This window comes from Ammospiza nelsoni, chromosome Z, assembly GCF_027579445.1.
Source record: "Ammospiza nelsoni isolate bAmmNel1 chromosome Z, bAmmNel1.pri, whole genome shotgun sequence".
Taxonomy (NCBI): Eukaryota; Metazoa; Chordata; class Aves; order Passeriformes; family Passerellidae; genus Ammospiza; species Ammospiza nelsoni.
In genome coordinates, this window is record NC_080669.1 from 67,363,851 (window position 1) to 67,390,754 (window position 26,904).

A 26,904-nucleotide genomic window follows, 5' to 3' on the forward strand; every position below is an offset into this window, starting at 1 on the left:
GTCCTGCCTGCTTTGTCTCTGCATCCCTGCCTGAGCCACCTGTGTCCAGCCTTTCCCACCTCTGAGCCTGCCCACCACTGTGATGCTTGCTGCGAACCTGTCCAGGCTTCTAGACCTCCTGCCCGAGCACCCCCTCACCTTGCGTCTGGTCGCCTGTCACCGCAGGTGCTGTCCACAGGCAGGCAGTGTGCACAGCCCTGCCTCGTGGACATCGACAGCACTCCTCACTGCCCGGTAGTAATGCTGTCTTTTGCTCTCCCCTCCCACTCTCCCATTTTTCTTTCTCTTGCTCGGTCTTCTCTAGCCCTCTTTCACAGGGTAACTCCTTTTTATTTTGTTTTTTCGTTACCAGTAAACAGTTCTCAGATACAACATTTGCCTCATTTGGTTTAATTCCTTTCCTGACCATCCATTATTAAAATACCTCCTTGCTGTTCCCCACATTGGAATAATACAGTTTTACTTGGTGTTCAGGAAAATCCTAGGAGAGAAAAGTATCTACAAACGTCCCTTATGAAAATACTTGAAAATACAGTTCAAGCTGATGGATACAACTTAAGTCTGGCCCTCCAAATACGGCTTCACTTCAGCCCTTCCCCAGTTTGTTACGCTACTGGCTTGCTGCTCATTGGTACCTTCTTATGGCGTCATGGAGTTAAATATAGAATAATTTCTTTTTTATTTGGTAAATAATCCGTGTTGACTTAATTGGTATCAAAACCTGTGCGGAGCTTATTCAAAGTATCTCTGTTTCTCAACCACTGCCCTCACTTACATGAATTATTGGTCTGTTGTCCTGTGGATTCATCAGTGACTAAAAAAATGCAATCTGAGTACAAAACCTTTTTATTCTGATTGCAAAACAAGTGGTATGTGCTCTACATGGAGGTAACTGTCAAAGGCAAAGAAAGGGTATTGTTTCAGTGTGAATTGCAATTATAAATACTGTTGATTTTCCCAAGTTTCCTTTTTCACAGAGGTCCTTGGGAGAAGAGGAAGGAGAGATGATGCCTTATCAACTCAAACATTTCCTAGGAAGGTACATGAAGTCTAATAGTAAGAGGCTTAAGCTGGGCTAACTCTGCTGCTCAAAGGCATAAGGAAGGTATAGCAGCTGGAACATCTCAGTGAAGCTCAAATTGACAAAACTCCAAAACTCAGGAAAATCAAGGACCAGAAAGAGAAAACTGATAATTTAGTAAGAATACATTGGATAGGGTTATGGACAGAAGGAGACTGGAGTTTATTTCTCAGAGTCTGTGTTTGCTATGGTACTTCATAATGAGGAACATTGTGCAAGTTAAAAATAACTTTCAATTATGAAGAAAATTAATTGGCGATATGTTGCAGTGCATTTCTTTGTTTAGCAGGTTCACTGCTTAATTTGTGGTTTTGTTCACTGTTTAATCTGTGGTTTTGTAATCCCCCTGTATTGTCTTCCCCCTGTCTTTGGAGTGGCATAGGCTCCTCATTTTGTATCTTGTGTTTCTAAAATTAGACGTACTCCCTGGTTGTTATTCAGTTCAGTTAGGTGTCAATATTTTCGTTTGTCACCCAGCCATTCCCTACCAAGTTTTAATCCCCAACCTTTCCAGTTGTCAATCCCTCCTATCCCTGCCCTTTTTCCCCAGAATCCTCCTTTCCCCCCCCCCCCCCCCGCAGTGTCAATCCTCCCCCAAACCTACCCTCTCTTCTGAAGAATTCCCTGCCTATCCTGTGTCTTTTAGAACCCTATTGGTTTGCCCAAGTTATTCCCCTCCCTAGTGCTCCCTTATTGGTTCAAGTGTAAAATATCCTGCCTTCAGCCTCTCCCCAACCATACCCATATTGGTTTGCTGCCCTAAACCTCTCCTCCCAAGTGATGTTATAAAAGCTCTTGTTTGCCCCAAGTCTTGTCTTGGGCAGTGGTCATGAAATAAAGCTACTCCTGTTTCACCCCAAGACCTATGCTGCTGCCTTTTGTTCCTGCACCGAACCATTGCTGGTAGCTGGGATTTGCAGAGCTTTTGAGGGGGATCTATCACACCCCTGTTGTCGTCATCTCCTGGCTGGGGCATAGTTCATGCTGTGACAGAGATAAAAAAAATCTCCCCCCATCTAGTATATGCAAGGATGCAACCTCTTGTTCAGGATGTTCCTCAGCCACAAGATGCTGATAAAATGTTAAAATACACTTGCCAGTACTTACGCTATTTCCTAAGTATCTGCTATTGATCTTGGCTAGAGATAGGATAATAGGCTAGATGGACCTTGGATTTGACTCACGAAAATCTGTTGTCATGTTCTTAAGGCACAGAGGGAATTCAGTTATCACCACGGACATAAATGATGTCTGGAAATCGTTCTGTAAATACAATAGTATTGAGGCAGATAACAAAGGGAAGTGTTGTTTTACTGCTCAGGGGATTAAAGGATATGCTAACAACACTCCAGCAAAAGAGTTTAATTTGTTTTTCAGTCATTGCTTGACTGAAATTAGTTATTGTGGTTTTCTGTAGAAAAAGAGCAAGTTAGGGAAGATGTAGTTTAATTTACCTTTCCTGTGAAAACAGGCTGAGCGGGTTGGTCAGCTTGGAAAAGGCTTTAAGGAGAGCTTAGAACCCCTTCCAGTACCTAAAGGGGCTACAAGAGAGATAGAGAGGGAGTTTTGACAAGGATGTAGAGTGATAGGACAAGGAGGAATGGCATCAAACTGATTTAGATTGGATATTGAGAATAAATTATTTAGACTGACGGTGGTGAGGCACTGGAACAGTTTGGCCAGAAAAGCTGTCCCATCCATGGAAGTGTTCAAGGCCAGTCTGAACAGGAATTTGTGCAATCTGGTCTAGTGGAAGGTATCCCTGTCCAGGGCAGGGGGCTTGACACTAGATTATTATTAAGTCTGTTCCAGCCCAAACAATTCTATTACTCTACTTGTTTTTAAAGTCACCCAAACTGAGGAATTTTACCTTTACGGTACTAGGCAGTTGGCTGAAACAATTTATTTGTGATCTTGGAGGAGTCAAGGAACAACAGGCATTGATGACTCCTGTACAGTTCAAATATCAATATTTGCCACTTCTCTAACAAATCTTCAAAGCAGAGTAGATGCTGTGATCTTACTGCAGGATCCAGCAGGACATGAAATTGATTTACAAGGGAGATCTTAAGTTTTGAAAACTAAAACAGAAATGTAGGGGGAGGGAAAGTGGAAATCACAGAAGCCGCTGTTTGATTGTCCTCTTTAAAGTTTGTTCATGTTTCTACTTTCTTCCCTATAATGAATTTGCCTCCCTCCATTACTCATCCTAGTGAACATCTGTGTTGAGTTCAAGGTATAACATCCATGCAGGACTGTGAGAGGTGTAGAAAAAACAGAGCTTATATTTTTTTATCACCATGGTGGCAAATGTAGCAGACTCTCCAGAAACAATTAAAGAATTGTATACATTTGAGATTATTAAAGTTGTGATCAATAATAATGAATTAGCATCTCTTTTTTACTTAGGATCTCTGATTGATACCTATTGAGATTGACAAAGAGGTTGCACAAAACCAAACTTATTCCAGCAGCAGAGTCAATTCCAATGTCTTCCAATTTTTTGCCCTTAAATAATAATAATATTGCTCAAGAGTGAATTCTATATGTTGCATGCTGAGGTTTAGGAGCTGATAAACATTGAACAATGGTAAGCACTGGAGTCCACACATTGACATGCAAAGCCAGTTATGACAGCTTGCTTCTTTTAAATAAAATGAACATGGAAACAGTGTATAAGTAAACTCTTCTGTGTTACTGTAAGAAAGCAAAAGTGTAAGGAACCAAATGGTGGGAGACATGGTTAAATTGCAGCTCTCTGCTGTTTAAACATGACATTGTCATCAGTCTTAAGACTGACTACAATTTTTTAATATGGAAAAGCAAATGCAAGTCTTATGTTATTTATGTTTAGGTTGAAAGAAGCACCATTTTTATCAGCATTTTATTATGCCTATTGCACAGGAACATTTCCATGATATTAGATAATTCAGTGTCAGATTAATTTGTAATTCCAAATGGAATAGTGATGTTTGATCTGAATGCAACTATGACAATCACTGCTGAATCTGTGTTGGATTATATTTTCCTGCATGATCTATGCAATCAATTCTCCAAATCTACTCTTCAAAGAATACATCCAGAATGTCTCATCATTAAACATCTTCTTAGTGCTTGTTCTATTTCCCACTTCAAACTGCTGCATTTTGTTGTGAAATGGTCTCATGCAGGAGTGGAATTCTATTAACTCTTCAACCTGATGGTATGGAGATGAAAAGGCCAGTGAAAAGGGAAACATAAAATGTACAGCTGTGGGCTAGCTCATATGGTGGAATGTAATTGAACAGAAGTAAGTTCTCTGACTAAGTGATTGCATATTGGTTGCTATTGCTGACATAGCTTTCACACTCCTAGGATGTTCCAGGTCCATATGCATTTCTCTTTTTGCTTTCTGTTAAGTAAAGCGGGACTAATTTTGTCTTCAAGTATGTGATACATCCAATGGTCAAATTTTATGGTTTTTGCCTTTTTGCTTTCTATTGTGCTATATTCATTACATATATGAAACCAGACTTACATATTAATTATTAACAAGCAAGTAGGGTTAAATGAGTTCCCATGTACAATGCTCTTATGAGACTGTGTCACAGGCGCACTCCATCTCTTGATTTTGTCTCTTCCAAAGTGGAAACGAGATTCAGCAGCCCTTTAGCCAGCACAGGTGATTCCTTCTTCAGTGCTGTGTTGGCATTATTGCAAGTGTTTAGAGGTCAGGGAAAAGATTCTGAATTAATGCAGAGTAGGATAGTTGTCCATGGGCAGATTTTCCACTTTTCTGTGTGGTTACCTGGAATTTGTCTGATATCAACACTGCATTGCAGGGAAACGTAGCTGTACCTGCAGCTAAATGCACCAACTGATAACCCCACTCTATTAATTTAGGCAAAGAAACACTGAAAATCTAAGCTGCTTTGCTACACTCTGAAATGATCACTGAACAGTTCAGCTCTGCCCTGGTTGTGAAGAAGCAATGCCACAGATATCTTGGATTGAACTATTACCATCATGCAGATTTAAGCTCTCTTACTCTATGAAGTAAATTCCCAGCTCTCAAAGATGAACATAATATGGTTGCATTGAGAACCATTCAGGAATGGAAGGTGGAACTTCTTTTGTTCCTGAGTGACTGATTATAAGAGGCCTCTGGGGAGCATGGCAGCACAGAGCATGGTGAGCAGGAACGGGCAAACAGGGTCATGGTCATGGCAGGTTGCATGGCAGTTTGCACAGGCAGGGCAAGCAGGTAGTCTTGCAGATCTTCTTGCTGGTTAGGTGTGCTGTGTGTTGTTTGAGGTGTTTCTGTTGGCTGCTTGATTTTGGGCTTTCTCCTAGTAATGGTTTTAACACAGTCAAAAACTGTGGCTGGTACAACTGTTTGTGACCAAGCCCTCCAAAAAGGATGTGTCTGTACAGACCCATTCCTTCCTGGAGTGTTTGAAGTTATCCATGGTTTCAGGGGGTGTTGTGGGGGAGGCTTACCTATGGTGTGAACAGGTGAACAAGCTCCTTTCACTGGTAGCTGAGCTTAGGGAGGAAGTTGAAAGATTAATGTGTATCAGGGAAAGTGAAAGGGAAATAGACTGGTGGAGTTCAGCCCTTACATCTTTAAGGGAGGCCCACCAAGAGTCAGAGGACTCATATACCTCTCACTCTCAGACAATAGAAGGGCACCTGGTAGATGAAGGGGAGTGGAAATGGGTCCCTGCTTGGACAGGTAAAAATTCCTCCCAACCCCCATCCCCTAGCCAGGTGCCACTTCAGAGCAGGTATGAGGCACCTCTGGATCTAGAGAGCCAGCCAGAAGATGTAGAAGAAAATGATCTGCCCAGTGAGTCTCCCAGTTTTGACTCATCTGTAAGATGGATCACCACCTCTAACATCAAGAAGAAAAGAAGGGTAATCGAAAAGAGGGGAACAGAGGGCCCCATATGTGGACCGGACCCACCCCACAGAGAGGTCCGCTGCCCTCCTGGGGTCTGGGTATGGGATATCACTGAGACACTTTCTAGGCTGATTCAGCCCTCTGGTTATTACCCACTGCTGATACTACAGACGTGGCCGTGATGAGATTGAAAAGAGGAGTATCAAGGCGATTAAAAGGAACTTTAGGGCATTGAGTCAAGTGGTCAATAGGATAAGGGCACAGGTAGTGTTCTGCTCAGTCCCTGTGGTGGCAGAGAAAAATTATGAAAGAAATAGGAGAACTCACATCATTAACAAGTGGCTTAAGGGTTGGTGTCATCGGCAAAATTTTGGATTCTTTGATCGTGGGGCAACTTTTATGGCACCTGCTCTACTGGAACCAGATGGGATGCATTTCTCTGTTAAGGGCAGAAGGTTTTTAGCTCATGAACTGGCAGACATTGTTAAGAGGGCTTTAAACTATGTTTGAAGGGGGAAGGGGATGCATTTGGGCTGTCTGGAAGCAGGCCCAAGGGTGTTCAGCCTGAGTTAGGAGAGAAATCTGTAGCCCAGCTGAGGTGCATGTACCTAATGCACGCAACATGGGTAACAAACAAGAAGAACCAGAGGCCATGGTGCAACAGCAGAGCTATGATGTAGTCTCCATCACAGAAACATGGTGGGATGACTCACATAGTTGGAGGACTGCACTGGGTGGCTGCAAGCTCTTCAGAAGAGACAGGGAAGGGAGAAGAGGTGGAAGGGTGGCCTTTTATATTAAGGAGGCTTTTGATGCCATAAGTATTGAAACTTGTGTAGTTGAATGCCTTTGGGTAAGAATTAAGGATTAAGGGGAAGGCCAACAAGGCTGATATCCTACTGAGAGTCTGTTATCATCCACCCAACCAGGAAGAAGAGGTGGACAACTTGTTCTACAAGCAACTAGATACTGTTTCAGGATCATCAGCCCTTATTTTCATAGGTGACTTTAATGTACCAGACATCTGCTGGGAACTTAATACAGCAGAAAAGAGGCAGTCTAGGAAATTTTTAGGGTGTTTGGAGGACAACTATTTGTTGCAGCTGGTGGGTGAGCCCATGAGGGGAGGGACTATGTTAGACATGCTGTTTTCAAATAGAGATGGGCTAGTGGGAGATATAGTGATTGGAGGCCGCTTGGGGCAGAGTGATCATGAAATTATAGAGTTCTTGATATTTGGTGAAATGAGGAGGAATACTAATAAGACTTTTACACTGGACTCCCAGAGGGCAGACTTTGGCCTATCTAGGAGACTTATTCAGAGAGTTCCTTGGGATGCAGCCCTTAAAAACAAAGGAGTTCAGGAAAGGTAGGCAAGCTTCAAAACAGAGATCTTCAGGGCACAGGAACAGACTGTCCCTGTGTGTCAAAAGATGAGTTGACAAGGTAAACGCCCAGCTTTGATAGGCAAGGAGGTTTTGAAGGAACTTAAGAATAAAAGGAGGATGTATCACCTTTGGAAGGAGGGTCAGGTCTCTAAGGAAGTATTTAGGGAGGCTGCTAGAGCATGTAGGAAAAAAATTAGGGTGGCCAAAGCTCAGTTTGAACTTAAAATGGTGATTTCTGTAAAGGATAATAAAAAATGCTTTTACAAATATATTAATGGTAAGAGGAAGGGTAAGACCAACCTTTGTTCTTTATTGGATGAGGGAGGGAACTTAGTAACTGCAGATGAGGAGAAGGCAGAAGTGCTTAACACCTTCTTTGCCTCAGTCTTTAGTGGGAAGACTGTCTCAGGACAACTGTCCTCTTGGGTTGGCTGATGGTGCCAGGGAACAGAATGGTACCCCCATTATCCAAGAAGAAGCTGTCAGAGAACTTCTGAGATGCATGCATATTCATAAATATATGGGATCCATCCCAGAGTGATGAGAGAACAGCCAGATGAGCTTGCAAAGCCACTCTCCATCATTTACCAACAGTCTTGGCTCATTGGTGAGGTTCCAGATGACTGGAAGCTGGCCAATGTGACACCCATTCACAAAAAGGGTGGGAAGGAGGATCCTAGTAATTATAGACCAGTAAGCCTGACCTCAGTACCTGGCAAGATAATGGAGCAATTTACAGTGAGTGTCATTATGCAGTATCTAGAGGATGGCCACGGTATCAGACCAAGTCAGCATAGGTTTAGGAAGGGTAGGTGGTGTTTGACCAACCTGGTCTCCTTTTATGACCAGGTGACACACCTGGTGGATGCAGGAAAGGCTGTGAATGTTCTGTTTGGACTTCAGCAAAGCTTTTGACACTGTCTCCCACAGCAGACTCCTGGTAAAGCTGGCAGCCCACGGCTTGGACAGGAGCACTCTTTGCTGGGTTAGGAACTGGCTGGATGGCTGAGCTCAGAGAGTGGTGGTGAATGGTGCTGCATCCAGCTGGGACCTGTCACCAGTGGTGTCCCTCAAGGATCTGTACTGGGGCCAGTTCTGTTCAATATTTTTACTGATGACATGGATGATGGTATTGAGTGTTTTATTAGTAAATTTGCAGATGACAATAAGCTGGGAGCATATGTCAATCTGTTGGAAGGTAGGATGGCTCTGCAGAGAGACCTGGAACACTTGGATAGATGGGCTGAGTCTAACAAGGTGAAGTTTAATAAGTCCAAGTGCCAAGTCCTGCATTTTGGCCACAATAACCCCCTGCAGTGTTATAGGCTGGGGAGGGTGTGTCTGGGCAGTGGCCAGGCAGAAAGGGACCTGGGGGTGCTGGTTGACAGCTGGCTGGACGTGAGCCAGCAGGTGCCCTGGGGGCCAAGAAGGCCAAAGGCATCCTGGCCTGTATCAGGAATAGTGTGGCTAGCAGGGGCAGGGAGGTCATTCTCCCACTGAACTCGGCACTGGTGAGGCCCACAGCTTAAATTCTGTGTCCAGTTCTGGGCCCTCAGTTTAGAAAGGACATTGAGACACTTGAGCGCATCCAGAAGAGGCTGGTGAGGGGCTTGGAACACAAGCCCTAAGAGGATCAGCTGAGGGAGCTGGGCTTGTTTAGCCTGGAGAAAAGGAGAATCAGAGGCAACCTTATCACTCTCCACGACTTCCTGAAGGGTAGTTGTAGTCAGGTGGGGTTGGTCTCTTTCTCCAGGCACCAACTGACAGAACCAGAGGTCACAGTCTCAAGCTGCATCAAGAGAAATATAGGTTAGATATTAGGAAAAAGTTTTCCATGCAAAGGTTGATAAAGTACTGGAACGGTCTGCCTGGGGAGGTGGTGGAGTCACCATCCCTGGAGGTGTTTAAAAAAAGATTGGATGTGGCACTTGATGGCATGGTTTAGTTGAGGTGTTAGGGGACAGGTTGGTATCGATGATCTTGAAGGTCTCTTCCAACCTTGTGATTCTGTGATTCTGTGGTCACATATCATGTGGGTCTAAATGTTTAAAAAATAGTATTGAAAACGAAACAGTGCTATGATATTTTAACTTTTCTGTTGCTATGGGATGGTGCTGCACAGACTCTTAGACTTTAACCATCAGCATAATACCCAGATGAAAAGAGATCAAGGTCAAAAAGAGAAGCCTAAGAGGTTTAGAAATAGGAATTTAAAATAATTTAAATATTTTAACCAGATATCCAACCAAAGAGATGTGTTTAAGCAACATGAATTCTTTATTTTATTAGAAAATTTGGAAAAACATACACATTACGTACATCAAAAGTTAAGTTATATTGGTGGAAAAAGTGTTCTGAGCAGACAGAAGAACACAAAAGTATTCTGAGTAGACATGAAAAATGATCAGGAGCTGTGTTACACATACACAAGACCAATCACAAAACTCCATTTTATAATAATTTCAAGCAATATCAACAAAGATTTTGTCTGCAAAGGATCTACAGGATTTCTAAAAGACTAAACTTGTTCTGGATACAGAGTAGATGGGGTCAACTGATTAAGAGATTAAAAGACGGTTTATTGCAATATGAGACTCATGGAAGGGTGAGACCTCTAGGTTGTTACATCCACACACACCATCACATCAGAAGCCATTCTAATTCTAGTTACAGTGTCTTTTATTAATTTCTTATCCTATCAGCTACTTCCACAGAGCTCGCTAGCACCTTCATAAACCGATCATCAATTGCTATGTATTATATGATTTTTCCGCAATGCAGCTCTTTTTATCCACTCATATAACTCTACAGAAACTTATTGCCTCATCTTCTACTTTTTACTAACTCTTTAACAAGTTCTATTGCTAGACTTTAAAATTTTCTACTGTCTTGCTTTACATATTTATTCACTTACATGAGGCATATTTCTACTTGCTTAAAACGTATTCCTGCTTAAACTACAAATCTTTATTCTTACTTCATGTCTGTTTCACTTTTATTCTTACTTCATGTCTGTTTCACTTTTCTATTCTAAAGCTTCAAGCCTTCTCCAAGGTCTTAGGTCAAACATTGTATCCATCTCTATATCTGAGCTTGTGTGTTTGAGACCTTGGGAGGCTTCTGTGCTTGTATTTCCCATATAAACTCTAGAAGATGAATGCAAAAAAGTAATAAAAGTAGAAGAGAGTTGAAAATGGTTTAAGGTTCTTTTCACTAGATATTAGTTTAATATACTGCTGAGCATACATGGAACAGTGAAAAAGCAAAACATTTTGGGAAAGCAGTAGTTCAATAGGGAATATGAAGATAGATCATTCTCCAAGAAACTTTGAAAGAATGAAATATACATAACCACATTTCATAGAAACAAACCAATTTTTAAGTTTAAGATATAATTTTTAAATTTTACAAAATTGACAAAATCATACCCTAGGTACTAATCAGAGCTTTTCCCTGATGATTTCCATTGGAAAATTTTGACAGACTGTAAACAGCCTATTTCTGAATGATATATGTTTAAATGAAAAAAATGTAATTAACTTATTTGTCTGTTAGATTCCATGGTGGTGAAAGCAAGCAAGAAAGTGACAAGAAATCTAATAGAAGGACAGCATTTCTATTATACGTTGCAATAGATAAATAATAAAAAGACACTGAGAGTCAGACTTTTATATTCTGGTGGTTCCTTCTCTTAAGGATTTTTGATATGCCACGTGCTGTCCAAAAGCAGAATTGCCCTGTCCCCAAAACAGTGCAAACTGCACATTTCACTCTACAGTTTTCTCACAATTATTGCCTTCAGAATATTCTACAATGTGGGTAAAGACCTAGTTTTCTTTTTGTTGCTAGCATATGTTGTTTCCAAGGTATCCAGAATTACAGATTAATTTCTCAGTAATTAGTAATACATCTTTGTAGCAGCCACAGGGCCTGCAAGACCTCCCTGGCGATCGTTGCCTAAGATAAGAAATGTTGAGTCAGAATGACTGGACCAAAAGACCCCTCTTCTGCTTCAGACCCTTGTTATCTCTCTGTAAAACCATCGGTCATATTTACCTTGACCCTTACTATTGGACTGTTTTCCAAAACCTACATACCCTATATAAACCCCTACCTCTGCCCAGTTCAGCAGAAATGCTGTCACTGGCACCCTTTCTAGAGGCTGCCAATAAAGACACCTCTGTAGAACCTCACACAACTCTTCCCCTCTCTCATTCCTGCATCTGCCAAGGCACTTAGCAAGCAAAGAGCTGAAATCACTAAAGAGCTGAATTCACCAAAGAGATGACCTCACTTAAAGAGCTAAGCTGCTTGCTAAGGTTGCCTGCAGCTGGGAGACTGCCTAGGGCACCTGGACTGGTTTTGCTTAGCGGTACTTTGCCATCTGGGGCACCTATGGCAGCTAGGGTCAGACAGACCCCAGAACCCAGCCATTATACATCTTAAATGCTTTTATGCAACACAGCTAAAATACATAATCTGCAAAACAAAATAAAACAAACAAAACCCCACCCAAGTTGGCATTAGCTCTTTATTTCAAGATAAATAACATAAACTACTTCTCCTCAGACAAGTCAAACAAAATAGTCCATGAATATATTGTTACCTTTCTCCATTCACTTTTGCACTTCAGATATTAAGAGAAGCAAAGGAAGAAGAATTGAGTTTAAGATGTGTAAAATGTTATCCAATGATTGTGATAATCTCATTTTTTTTAATACACAGTCACGTATAAGTACTTTTAAAAAGGTGCAAAAATGTGGGTGGAACTATGTTTTCATTTTTTTTCTTTTTTTTTAATGCAAAACTCTGACCGTAGCACTATCCATCCAATGCTGCAGTTAATTTTTTACTCAGAAATCAATTTAATTCAAATATATTTCAGAATTGGAAGTATCTACATGAAATTATGCAGTAATAATTATGCAGTCAATACCCTCTTTCACTGCAATTGTAGAATATTATGCAACCTTCAGAACAGATCAACTACATCGATTTGGATACTTAGCATCTCTGTAGCAGAAGGTAGCGAGTGCTCGGTTCTGCAGACAGCACACCTCATAGCCCTAGGGGGGTATTTCTTTCTGAGAATTCTCCATGAAGCAGGGATACATCATAAGTAGTGGAATCTTCTTAATGATGTATCTGTTACAGCCTTCTGAAAGTTTCGAGGGATAATTGTGATTATCTTCAAGTCCAGTTAAAACTGAATTCTTCTTGTAATTGCTTTGAGAATATTCTGCCTTCCTAACACAGGACCAGTCCTTCCTAACTGCCGACCATTATATATCATACCCATCAACCCAGGAGGAAAAAGAGGCAAGGAGAACATTCCTCTAATCCAGAGAGTGAAAGAGAAATCAGAACCTATTATCTCTTGATCCTCCATTATTTCACACCAAGCTGATAGTCCTGTGATTTACTTTTATAACTTTTCATTAACATTTAACAGGATTTTAATGGAAAATCTTCTTCTGCCTACCTCACATAGAAATGATGCAGGTTTATAGCATCTTTAGCATCTCGTGCTTTTTTGCTTTAGGAGGGAAAGAAAATAAAATGCATGGCCCCACATGGGATGCCATTCTGAGTAGCTTTACATGTCTCCAGTGAAGAACAGCAAACTGGTAGACAGCATAGGATTTGTCTTAGAATTGTGTAGCTGGTCTCACTTAGATAGCAAAATGTATTTCTTCTTTATATATTGTCCCACTGCACCTTTAGCAAAAAAAAACCTTGAAAAGAAAATTGAACCAAATTTTTAAAAGTTTATCTTCATGCCAGGAGCCCCAAGCTGTGTGTGTGTTTTATATGAAGGGAAAACCCAACTAAGTAGGGTTTGTGAAAATGTCAGTGAAATCAGCCTGGCCTCCTCTCTTACTGCAAAACAGAACTAGCTAAGACCCAATTGCTTTTAAATTTAATTCTATGGCAAATTGACAAGAGTTTTGACTTTCTAACACTGATCTGGAAAATAATAGTTCCCATTCTCATACAAAGATTTACTCCTATACATACATATAAGCATAATTTTTATCACACTATGGAAAGTAAGCATTTAGTTCCCTGCAATTATTAGCAATTGCATGTTGTATCTTAATTTATACATTATATAAAGACTAATTATGTTCATGTAAAGTGATGATGATGATAATGATGATGATGATGATGATGATGATGATGATGAAGATGATGAAGATGATGGTCGTAAGATAAAGGAGCAGATGTGTGAAAATAAATGCCTGCTCTTTTAATTTAATTGAAGCTCTCTTATTTTGAGGGGATAATTTTATTATCAATTGTGACTCAATATACATAATTCTTTACAATTTATTCTATGTTTGAAGATAAATTATATCACAGTCAAATGTTCTTCACAATATTGATACTAGAGAATACTGATGTCATCCCTTTATAGGTAACCAATTGAGAACATGTTAGGTTAAAATGCCTTTTAAAATGAGAAAATGAGGGAACATAAAATTTGGTGGGTCTCATCAAGCCTTGTAGGTACTCACCTTGTAGGTCCTCACTCTTAACAGAGTCTACTATGTTGCAGTACAGTAGACTTTAATATTTTAATACTTAAGGCTTAAAAGAAATGTGTGGACAAGCTTTTTTGTGGGGCCTGTAGTGATAGAATGGGGAAATGGTTCTAAGCTATAAAAAGATTTGGTTTGGACTGGACATAATGAAGACTTTTTGTATGAAGTGGGTTGCGACCGTGTTCACGGGGGTCTTAGGATGAGGGAAGAGATGAGGATTTGACTCCATGTTTCAGAAGGCTTGATTTATTATATTCTGATATATATTATATTACTACTATAATAAAATAATAGAAGAAAGGATTTCAGCAGAAGGCTAGCTAAGAATAGAAAAAGAAAGAATGATAACAAAGGCTTGTGGCTCGGACTCTCTGTCTGAGCCAGCTGGGCTATGATTGGCTGTTAATTAGAAATAACCAACATGGGCTAATCAAAGATGCACCTGTTGCATTCCACAGCAGCAGATAATCAATATTTAAATTTTGTTCCTGAGGCCTCTCAGCTTCTCAGGAGGAAAAAATCCTAAGGAAAGGATTTTTCATGAAAGATGTCTGACAGTGGGTGGTGAAGCCCTGGCACAGATTGCCAAGAGAGCTGCTAGGTGGCTCATCCCTGGAAATATTCAAGGTCAGTTTGGGTAGAGTTTTGAGCTACCCAATCGACTTGAAGATGTCCCTGCTCATTTCAGAGGACTTGTAGCAGATAATGTTTAATAGTTCATTCCAAAACATTCTATGGTCTGCAGCCCCAGGGGCTTTTTCATCTTTGCAGATCTCATGAGATCTTTAAGAAAGCAATGCTCTGGACAGGACAGGGTGTGCACATGATCCAAAAAAGAGTGTAGTCAGAGGTGTCCCCCACCTGTTCTTTGGCAATTCAGTTGAAACACAGAAGAAACACAGCTGCATGTCACACCTTTACCTCTCGAGCTTTATTTCTTCCTGCAGCCATTCAAGACTTGACTTAACCACTTGATGCCCCAGGGCAGGAGACCCCATCAGCCCACAGCATCTGTACTTTGTGTAAGGTATTTCAGTTTTGCTGGGCAAGGAAGAGAGCGGCTGCAGGTTAGGCAATAGATGAGGACGAAGGAAGAGACAGTGAAGTTGTGTCAGAGACGAGATTAACCTCAGTTGCAGTGACTCCTTCATATGAAACACCTAAAATGTGTGAACATAGGGAAGAGGTGAAGTACCACCAGGGCCTCTCCATGCAATATATAGGAAGACAATTTACATTGTTTGGCACCAGCTCTGTAAGGCATAGCTGAAGGTCCAAGTTTGCATGCTGAGACCCAAAGCCACTTTGGAGATGTGGATTGATAGGATTGCTGCATCCCAGTGTATATCAGAGCATGAAGTTATACCTGTTGCTTCAGTAAAGACACAAAAGAATTTGTGGACAACAGCAGGAATGGGCTCTTGAATGGGGTCTGTAGGTTTTTATTGTCCTCTGTCACAAGCCTTCCTCACGTTTCAGCTCTATAATACCCGACAATATGCAGGAAGAGCAGCTTCTCCATCCAATCTGTGATGGATACACCTAGTTGAAAAGAGCTACAAGAGTTGTAATATAAAATATTTTAAAATTTCTAAGAAGAAAATATCAAGGATTTTTTTCCACTGCTCTTAACTGATTTCTTGATATTAAATCATATTAAGTCACTGTTATTTTTTTGTGTTTGGCATTTTTTCTAGATTTTGATGCTGATCCTACCAAATGTGCATTATCTCCCCTGTAAAAAAATGAAGTGACATAATTATATTTAAGAGCACTGTATATAAAAGATATAGCTTCCTCCTATGTTCAGATGGAGAGCAAAACCACAGTTTTAAATAGGCATATCATGTGAGGTGTTTGAGTAGAACATGTATAAATAATACATTCAGACATGCTTCACACACATGGGACATAAAGACAGTCTAGGGATCTCAGTAACCTTCAAGTTGTGAGCCTGAGTGAAAAATTGTATACATTTCATATTTTATTAAATATTTGTTTTCAGACTAATGCAAATAACATCTTCATGTCATGTAACTATGAAGCCTTTTGTCAGAGGGAAGCAAATCAAGGAAAACTCCACTGAGCTTAGATCAAATCATAGCTATAAGAATAGAAGTGTGCTTGCATGTTTATATACACCAACATCATTAGTTACTCCACTGAGTTTCTTCTAGGGGCAATATTGAGTCTCGCAGTCCCCAGAAATTATCAACAAGTTGGGTGTATTCTGCAAGATTTATAATTCACTGTACTTTGGACTTACTATTGCAAAATAGTGTCACTTGAACTAATATTCATAATACATTCAGAAAACATGTAGATAAACCTATTAGAGTTCTAAAGTTGGCTTATTGGTGAAAGTATACATATTAATTAATCTGATTAAGAACACATGGAATATCATAAGAGGGCCAGGTCAACTTAATTTTTCTCATGAGAATATAGTATATAAGTCACACAGTTAGACAATAGGAATATTAATTGATTAATATGTTCTGCAGCTGCACTGGGGATGTCAGGAATTGGCTCACTTTTAAACTAGATTGGTTTGAAAAATGATCTAAGATAGTTTTAGCTGCCTATTTTTAGATAATTAAATTCAAACACTTTATCCCATCACTTTCAAATAGCACAATTAATACATTCAAATTAATTAAAAACTCCTATATCCTAATTGTCTTAGTCACATCCTTATCTGTTTGCACCAGATGGTTCTGTAAAATCATCAGACCAATTAAAAGCATTAAAAAACCCTTAAAATTTTTCTTGTATCTGTCCCTGCAAAATATAATCTTAGTATAACAAAAATATCTGTTGAAGAAAAGAAAAAATTACTCATGAATTTAAAAATTGCTTTTCTTGAAATTCTGTGCATTACATGATCAAAACGAGAATATGAACAGAAATTTTGGAAAAAACTAAAGTAAAATTGCACATCTTTTACATTTAAGGGTTTGAAAAAAGGAAAAATACAATTCTGAACTTAAATAAAGTTCCTTTTAGTCCTCATGAGATTTCTTGAAAGACTGAAACCTAGTTTTTTTGGTGTTTTTTTGCTTTGCTTAGGTTTGACTTTTTAAATGGGAAACTTACATGGATAGCTTGCATCTTTAAAAATGGATCGTTATTTCTGTATAACAGATTCAGTTAATTCCACAAAAAGGTATAAACTGAAAAATCACCAGTTTACATTTTTTCTGGTTAATAAGAGATTATATATTTCTAGATCTGCAACTGCATAACTGCAAGTATTAAGCCAAGTTTAAAAATTCTTTGTTATTTTCTTGCCATGTAAATGTTACAGATGTGCATACAATAACCAGCTAAATTAACTTCTAGACACTGGTAAAAATTTTTGTTCTCTTCCCTTACCTTTTGGGTACCTAACATCAGCTGAGGTGTTTGTCTAATGGGATGTTATCAAACAAAATCTTATGCACATGCCAACATATTTAGCACACTGTGTTTATTAACAATATTTTTCAGTGAGTAGCAAATGCTCACAGTGAACCTTGTCATTAGGATGTGTCTAAAAAAAATTTTCTTAATTGCCCTAACATAGTTTATACGAGTGAGAAATTCCTATATTTACTGTTTCCACGCTTTGTTATCGCTCAAATCACTATCAGGAATACAAGTACTGACTTCCTTGATCCTTCTAGTAAAAAGGAACAATATTGATAGGAATAGGCAGATACATAAAGTCAATGTGTGTTGCCCTGGTTTTTTGTAAGGTTTTCTAAGCCTTCTGATGTTTACATTATTGTAACAAACTTTCTCATACACTTTATGTAAATAACTTATTGGTTTGCATTCTTTTATGGAGGAGGAGAAATTTCATGGACTGTTGGTTTGTCCAGTGTCATTGGAGATGTGGCACTGTCATCCTCCAATCCACTGTCACTTTTGGAAATCTGTAAATATTGGAGTCAGAAATTAATAGTTCTCTTTTTTACCTTGGGAGAGCTGCGTGTCTGCATCATGTTATTTTGTGTCCTATAGCGACAAATATGCAGCTCAGAGCTCAGAGGTGGATATAGTAGGAAAAATTTGGGGTTTTTTACCATGAGAAGATCTATTCAGCACGTGGTCTACTGACATCTCACAGGATGTCACAGAAGGGAAAAAGATCTCTTGCACAGGAGGTAGCAAGGCTCATTGACAGTGCTTTTAACTAGCTTGGCAGGAGGAAAGGGACAAAACCACACTCACCAGTGAGGAGTAATGGGTTACTGTGTCAAAACTTGAGGAAACGGGGCGGGGTGGCATTCTCCCATGCCCCAGGGGTAGAAGAGGAGAATGCAGAGGAGATGCCAGAACAACGGCGGAAGATGAAAGGGCCGACTCTTAGCCGAGGTTAATCCAAAGTTTATTTCAGGAGCTCTGGGGAGCCCTTACAACCTTAGGGGCCTCCTGCTGAGAGCTCCGGGAGAGATGCCAAGGTTACATTTAAAGGGAGGTGGAAACCTAAAGTAGATTACATTTTCTGACCAATAAGAAAACTTAAGATATGTATACTGGGGCAATGGACATTTAGGACAGTGTATGGGGTAATACTTGGGGGGTTGACCCCTAGCCTATAGCTAATCACTTGATCTCCTGGACCAAAAGTTCTAGATGGAGGGGATGGGCTGCCGAGTGACTGAAAGAGAGTCAGGGTGGGGATCTGGGGATGATCTCAGCAAAGGAAAGGGATTACACATGTAGAGGGAGAGGATACAATCTGGGGTAAACCATTTGGGGAAAATAAGGGGATACAAAGACAAAACCATTATAAAACATAAAAACACACTACAACATTTTCTACAATAATGCACAGAGCATGAGGGACACACAAGAGGGGCTCAAGGTGTTTGCTGTGTCCCAGAGATTTGACATCACCGGCATAAGTGATGGAATGAGTCCTGTGACTGGAGCGTCCTGTTGGAGAGTTCCAGGCTCTGCAGGAGGGATAGGCAGGGCAGAAGAGGCTGGGGGTGGCACTGTATGTAACAGAAGGGTTAGAATGTATGGAGTTCACAATTGGCAGCAGTTGAGAGCCTCTGAGTTAGAACCAAGAGATGAACAAATAATGTGGATGTGCCTGTGAGAGTCTGCTATAGACATCCCGGCCAATGGTGCCAAGGAATTATTCTATGAGGAAGTTACAGACAGTTCCAAGTCAACTGCCCTTGTCCTCATGGAGAACTTCAACTTGACAGAAATTACCTGACAGCATCACACAAGCAGTACAAACCAGGACAGAAGATTCCTAACACACCTGGATGACAACTTTAAGGAATAGATCCTAAGGGAGACAACTTGGAAAGATGCCCTCCTTGATCTGCTTCCTGTCAAAGGATCTTGTGAGCAAAGTGGAGATTGGCCACAGCACCCATGAAGTGGTCAAGTTTAAAATCTCTTGAGAGGAAGAAAAGTGCCAGCTAAACTTTAACCCTGGACATGAGGGAAGCAGACTTGAGGCTGGTCAGGAAACTAGTGAGTAAAGTACCCTGGGAAAATGTTTTTGCAGTGCTGCTCTCTTTTTAAACATTGCCTCTTAAGGGCAGAGCAGCAGGAAATTCCAAAATATCAGACGTCAAGCAGATGAGGTAGAAGACTGATTTGACTGAACAGGAATCTTCTTTTGCAGATTGGCAAAACCAGAATCTCTATACCCAGTGGAAGCAAGGTCAGGATGCCACTGAAAACTGCGCAATAAACTCTCCGATAGAAAATTGATACTTCTTTATTAGCACTGCTAGAGGCATGTGAAATTCTTTTGGTATCATGGATGCTCAGTAACCTAAAAGACCAGGCTATATTCCTGAAACTAATACACATTTATCAAAATTCCAGAGTATCCACATGCATATATGTTGATTTTTTCTATGGACTTGTTTGGGTATGGTTCCAGATATTCTGATGAATCTTTTCTCCTTGAAAATATTTCAAATATGTTGTCAAGTCATAATGTACTTCTCTTACCATTCTTTGATGACACACTTTTGTTCTCAAAACTAAGATGTCAGCTAATATATATGAAACTGATAGAATTACACAAAGAAAAATTAGCCTACAACAAGACTTAATAGTCACAGATACAGGGAGCTAACATAAAGCCACATTAATCTCTGGCATTTTTACTAAGTACTGTATGGCACAGAACTAAGAATTAACAATGAATATAGGGATCATACACTATTGTACTAAAGTTTAAAGGGTTTCCCAACATCTCACCTCACTGCTGTGTAGACTTCTTCTTACAGAAATACAAGCTGTTCAGTAACAAGGTGATGTAAGAAGAATACAAAAATGCTGATGCCACTGTACAGAGAAGATTCTTATGGCCAAATTGGAGTGGAACTTAGCCAGTACTGTTGGGGGACGATAAACAGAGGTTTTTTTCAATTGTGTCAATTACAGAAGGCAATGCAAAAATAATGTTGGTCCTCTGCAGGATGAGGATGGTCACCTCACACACAGAGACAAGGCAGAGGTGTTTAATTCATTCTTTGTCTTCAATGCAGTTGATAAACCAAGAGAGTCTCAGCGCCCTGAGCTGGACTATCATGAATATTAACATGGGAAAGTGCTGAATTCTGCACCTAGGATGGGGCAATCCTGGTTGTGTGTATATTCTAGGGAATGAGAGGCGGGAAAACAGCATTGTATAAAGGGATCTGGCAGTCCTGGTTGATGGCAAATTAAATATGAGTCAGCAGTGCCCTGGCAGCTAGAAGGATCAACCATGTATTGGGGTGCAATCAGGCCCAGCACCGTCAGCCAGGCAAGGGGGGGCATTGTCCTGCTCTGCTCTGGACTGGATGGCCTCCAGTGCTGGGGACAGTTTTGGACACTGCAGTATAAGAAAGACACTAAGCTATTAGAGAGTATCCAGAGGTGGGCCATGAGGATGATGAAGGGTCTAGAAGGGAAGCCGAATAAGGAGCTCTTCAGAACAAGGGGAAACCTCCTTGGTGTCTTCAACAACCTCATGGGAGGAAATGGAGGGCAGGGGCAGGTCCTGATCTCTGCAATCTCTTGACCAGTGACAGGACTCAACAAAATGGCATGAAGCTGAATCAGGAAGGTTTCAATTGGATATTACTAAAAGGTTTTTCACCTAGTGGGTGGTTGGGCACTGGAACAAGATCCTCAGGAAAGCGGTCACATCAGCAAGCCTCTGAGATTCAAGAAGTGTTCTGGCAATCCTCTCAGGCCCATGGTGTGATTCTTTCAGTGTTCTGTGCAGGCCTAAGAATTGAACTTGATGATCCTGAAGGGTTTCTTCAAACTCAACCTACTCTATGATTCTATCATTTTTATCTATGAAACACCCTGGTGGCTGGCATCCTATGAGGAAACAAGCAGTTAGAAACATTTCATGAGAACTGTAGGCCACAACTACATGTTTTCCATAATTTCCATATCATTTTCTGAACTAGTCAAAACACATCACAACACATCACTAATCAAAAAGGAAGGTTTGTTACCCACTTGGTTTTTTTGTCACTTACACTACTCTATCTCACTTTTAGACAACACAAAGAAAATTTACAGTATTTTATGTAACTTTTCCCTATTCCTATATTTTATAGGAATTCCTAAAACTGCAATATCTTTTTGTGTCTCTATGAATGGAAAGAAGTTGAAAATAAAGATTTCATCTTAATTTATTCTTAAAATACATTTCATTTTCAAAAATTAGTTTTGAAATATCACTTTTAAATTTTAGTTAGTGACTTTATGACTCTCTCATAATTTACTGCCTGCTTTCTGGTGGGTTTCCTGCCTGCATTTCAATCTATTCTTGAAAAAATATATTTACAAACTATCATTTACTATCATTGTGCAAGCACACCAGAGATATCTGATTTCAGGATGCATAAATATAGCTGAAAGAATCACCAAATATTGCAGAAGTTGCTAAACAATTAGGTATTTTTTAGAAAAACATCAGTAGCATGCACAAAAGAATTCTGGGCAATTTTTTCATGACATAACAGATCTTCAAATATCCCAGCTCAGCTGTAGGAAACAAACTTCCAAAATGCTAATCATGGAGTTGCAGAATAGTTTGGGTTGAAACAAACTTGAAACATCATTTGGTTCCACCCCCATTGCCATGGGCAGGGACACCTATCCTCAAGACCATGTTGCTCAAAGCACCCTCAAACCTCCCCTTGAACATTTCCAGATGTTCTGTGCATTAGAACTGCACAATATGCCAAAAACCAAAAAGATAACCATATCTATTAAAGTGAAAACAAAACCAGGAAAGCAGATGTCAATATAGCCGTTTCTTGGAAACCTGCTGCTTCTTTAGTTAACAAATTCTCTCTGGTTCAGATGTCTTATCCACAACTTGAAAAGTAATCCTATCATCTTTTTTACCTAGAATCTCAAACCCACTACATCCAAAACACAAATTTTCTCAGATTAGATGAAAAAATGTCCAGAATCTAACTCTCCAAGGGCTGATGACCCCCATGGCCAGAAATAGTTATTTCTGGCCATTCCTGAATGTTTTAAATCATCTCTGCATGCAGAGCCAGGAAATCCAGAACAATATATGTGCTCAGAAGATTAATCTGCATTTTACACAGTCTGAACCAATTCCAGTAGGGCATCTGACTAAAGTATCAAGTGAGACAAATTGTTATTGTCTTCATCTTCATCCCTCACAGGCTGTTATATTCTTAACCTGCCTCTAAATGGCAATAAGTAAAGTGTTCTTCCCTCTAAAAGGCAAACTTCTCTCAAAAATGGTAAAATTTGCAAAAAATGTCTGAGTCTCTTCCACCCGGTTAAATTCTTGTCAACCAGCATAGGGAGGGAAAAATCCTGACAGGATTGTCAGGTTAGCCTTAAACCGAGTCAGGTTTGGATCATCAGAAATGAACAATCAGTGAAATTACTTGTGTGTGAAATTTGTGCTGTTGTATAAATATATGCTAATATCAGAATGGTCAACACGGTCCAAAGGGGACTAACCCCATTGCTCACTCTTTGCTTTATGGGAACAAAAGAGCTCTCTGCTTTCACCAGGTCTTAATTTATACATTTCTAAGGAGTTTTCTCTGACATTTTTGTACAATAGCATCTCAGAATTATTTGAAGGTAGCAGAAAAATAATGGTTTGCAAAGTGTCATCTGAAAGAAGATCTTGCAAAGAGGAATCTGTATACTAGATGGATGGAAATTTGGCACCAATATCAAAGATAGTATCCTGAAAATTACTGTTTTTCTAACAACAAAGATGTCTCATCAAGTTAGCCTGAAAATAGAAGTTGTCCACTCTTCCACTTCTTTTTGAGCTGAAAATGCAAAGCATTGTCACTCTAGATGGATGCCATTATCACAAGGCTCTTTCTGACCTCACAGACTGAGTAAATACAGACCCCGAGAGCAATAAGCCCCCAACCAAATTCACAGCTTCATTTGTATCGGTGTGGTGTCTAACAGCTGGCCTGAAGGCCTCACAGTTATAAATAATCCTAATTTTACAACTGAAATATAACTAATTGTATAATTAAATATACAATTACCTTAATTATATAACTCAACCAGTCTGGACAACTGGGGAGCAGGTCTAGGCTGTTGGGGACACAGGCAGCTATTGGCCAGTTAGCTGCATGGCAACTAATTCAGCCAATCTGGACTAACTGTGTGGAACTTCAAAACCTATCTAAGGAGAAGAGCACTCAGTGAAAGTTGGCTGTTGTCACATGAACCTTGGTGTGTTCTGTCATGTACCTGTCTCAAACATCAGAGACAAGTGATGACTGCTGATGTGACACAAGCTGCTGCGGGAACTGTGGGGAGACAGAGGGCAGTGGGATTGCTGCCTGCAGCCTATAGCGCCGCAGAGAGTGGTGGGAAGAGCCACCATGGTAGCCCTGGCAGAGCAGCAGGTATAGATGCAAGTAGTGAACAGAGTTGCAGAAGGCAGTGGAGAAAGCTGCATTGGTCCAAACCCTTTGTGAATAGAAGCCGCTGCCAGGAAATATGGAACCATGGGCTTTGGTACAGGAACATCCTGGTGTCAATGTATGGACTCTTTAAAGAAATGAGGGATGAGCAGAAAATATGATGAGCAGGGTTTGCTAGCCTTGCTAATATGGTCCAAGAACCCCGGATTTAATGCGACTGAAGGAGCCTCCCTGGACTTAAGAACATGGGAGTGGGCTGGCAGATTTATAATTGAAGCAGCCTCCATAGGCGATGAGACCTCCATTAATGTAATAAAGACCTGGAGGCACATTCTGGAATTATTAGGTAGTAAAGACCATGTGACATGAGGATGGGGGAGGCGATGCCACAGCAAGTGGTGAGGACAGGGCACTGGGTGGGGCAGCAGGAGGTGTGGACAATGCACTGGGTGTGCAGGAGAGGAGGATGGGTGAGACAGCCTTATGAAGCCCAGCCTCTTCTATTACAGCGACCTGAGTGGGTCGCTGCTGGTGAGAGAGAGACGGTGAATCTTGTTTCTAGATCAGAAGGCTGGATTTATTGATATATGATATATAATACATTATTACTATACTAAATAGAATAAAGAGAGAAGTTTGCAGATGCTTGCTAGGCTAAGAATAGAAAGAAAGAATCTATAATGAAGTTGTGTCCAGGGACTCTGTCCCTAGCTTGCACTTTGTGATTGGCCATTAATTATAAACATAGGAACATGAGCCAATCAGGTGCATCCTATTGCATTCCACAGCAGCTGATAACAATTGTTTACATTCTCTTCTGAGGCGTCTGCCTTCCAGAAGACACAGAAATCTGAAAGAAAGGATTTCTGTGAAAAAATGTCTGCGACATCTCCCCATGCCAGAACGCCTTGCCCAAGGAGCGTCCTGCAGACCACGTGAAGCTGCACCGCTGGCCTGTGCTGGGATGCATCGTCACCAGCTGAGCCAAGCTGCTGCGATGTTGCACCTAGCTGCGGTGAAGCAGCAACAAACAGTGGAGCCACGTATGCCACTGAGCCCCACCAATTTGTCAATGGTACATTGCTCAGGCATTATCATCAGTAAGAGAACAATTTCCAGGGACATACTATTACCATTACATGGATGATATCTTGATAGCAACCCCAACCAAAAAGCACTTTCACAGATTTGGCCAAGCTTGATGCAAGCATTAAGAACATTTGGGCTGCGAGTAGCACTGGAAAAAGTGCAGCAGCAAACACCCTGGACTCAAAATAATGAATCAGACCATACAGCCGCAAACAATTCAACAAGTCTTAACAAAAATTCAAACTTTAAAAGATGTGCAAAAACTTTCTGGGTACCATAAATTGGCTCAGACCCTATCTAGGATTGAGCATCTCACAATTAGCACCGTCATTTAACGCCCTAAAAGGTGATCCTGATCTAAATTCTCCCAGAAAATTAGCCACAGAGGCAAAAGTTGCTCTTGAAATAGTAGAGCAGGCTATCACAGACAAGTCGACCAGATATGCCCAGAGCTGTGCATTACTCTTTTATTTTCATAGTCAATTGTGGGAAATACAAGCACAGAAGCCTCCCAAGGTCTCAAACACACAAGCTCAGATATAGAGATGGATACAATGTTTGACCTAAGACCTTGGAGAAGGCTTGAAGCTTTAGAATAGAAAAGTGAAACAGACATGAAGTAAGAATAAAGATTTGTAGTTTAAGCAGAAATATGTTTTAAGCAAGCAGAAATATGCCTCATGTAAGTGAATATGTTAAGCAAAATAGTAGAAAATTTTAAAGTCTAGCAATAGAACTTGTTAAAGAGTTAGCAAAAAGTAGAAGATGCAACAATAAGTTTCTGTAGAGTTATATGGGTGGATAAAAAGAGCTGCATTGCGGAAAAATCATATAATACATAGCAATTGATGATCGGTTTATGAAGGTGCTAGCGAGCTTTGTGGAAGTAGCTGATTGGATAAGAAATTAATAAAAGACACTGTAACTAGAATTAGAATGGTTTCTGATGAGATGGTGTTGAATGTAACGTTGAGGTCTCACCCTTCCATGAATCTGATTTTGCAATAAACCATCTTTTAATCACCTCATCAGTTGACTCCATCCACTTTGTATCCTGAACAGTCAATTTTCATCCTACCAGGATTATTGGACAGTGGGATATTCAGTGGTCTGAGCCTTTACATGTTTTAGAGTGGATGGTCCTACCTCACAAATCTAAAAAGATGGCACCTGCCACCTTTGAGTTAATTGCACAATTAATCATCAAATGCCATCAGAGATGCTTACAATTAAGTGCAAGAGATTCTTCCAAAAGTATTATACCTGTGCCACAAGAACAATTTGAATGGTGCTTTGTCAGCAGCACAGCCTTGCAAAGTGCCTTGCAAAATTTCTTGGGACAGATTAGTTACCATCTACCAAGCCATAACTTACTGCAGTTGAGTGGGACCACTGAACTATCCCTAAAACCACTGAACAGTTGCACATCCCTAAAAGGTGTTACAGTATTTACTGATGGTTCTGGGAAAATGGGAAAAGTCATTGTAACATGGAGACAGTAAAATGAATAGCAAACATTGGAACATTGTGAGAATGGATCACCTCAGCTGGTAAAATACTGTAGTTATGGCTTTTCAACATTTTCCCCATATTCCTTTAAATATTGTCACTCACTTTGCCTACATTGCTGATATCTCACAGAGATCAGACTGAGCCCTGTTAAAATAAATTGACAATGCACAATTATTTGACCTACTAAAAACTACATGGCATACCATCCAGGCATTAGAAGTCACACAAATTTACCAGGTTTTATTGCAGAGGGTCAATGCTGAGCAGGTTGCCTAGGACAGCACCATAGCCTGCACAATCAAATGCCTTCTTCCATCAAGATGTTTGAGCCCTACAGCAACAATTCCTGCTGTCAAACACAGAGGCTCATAATATAGTTAACACCTGTGCTGACTGCCAAGGCTACATTGCACCACTGCAAATGGGAACTAACCCTCATGGTCTGAGAGCCTTACAAATCTGGCAAGCAGATGTCACACACATCCCTGAA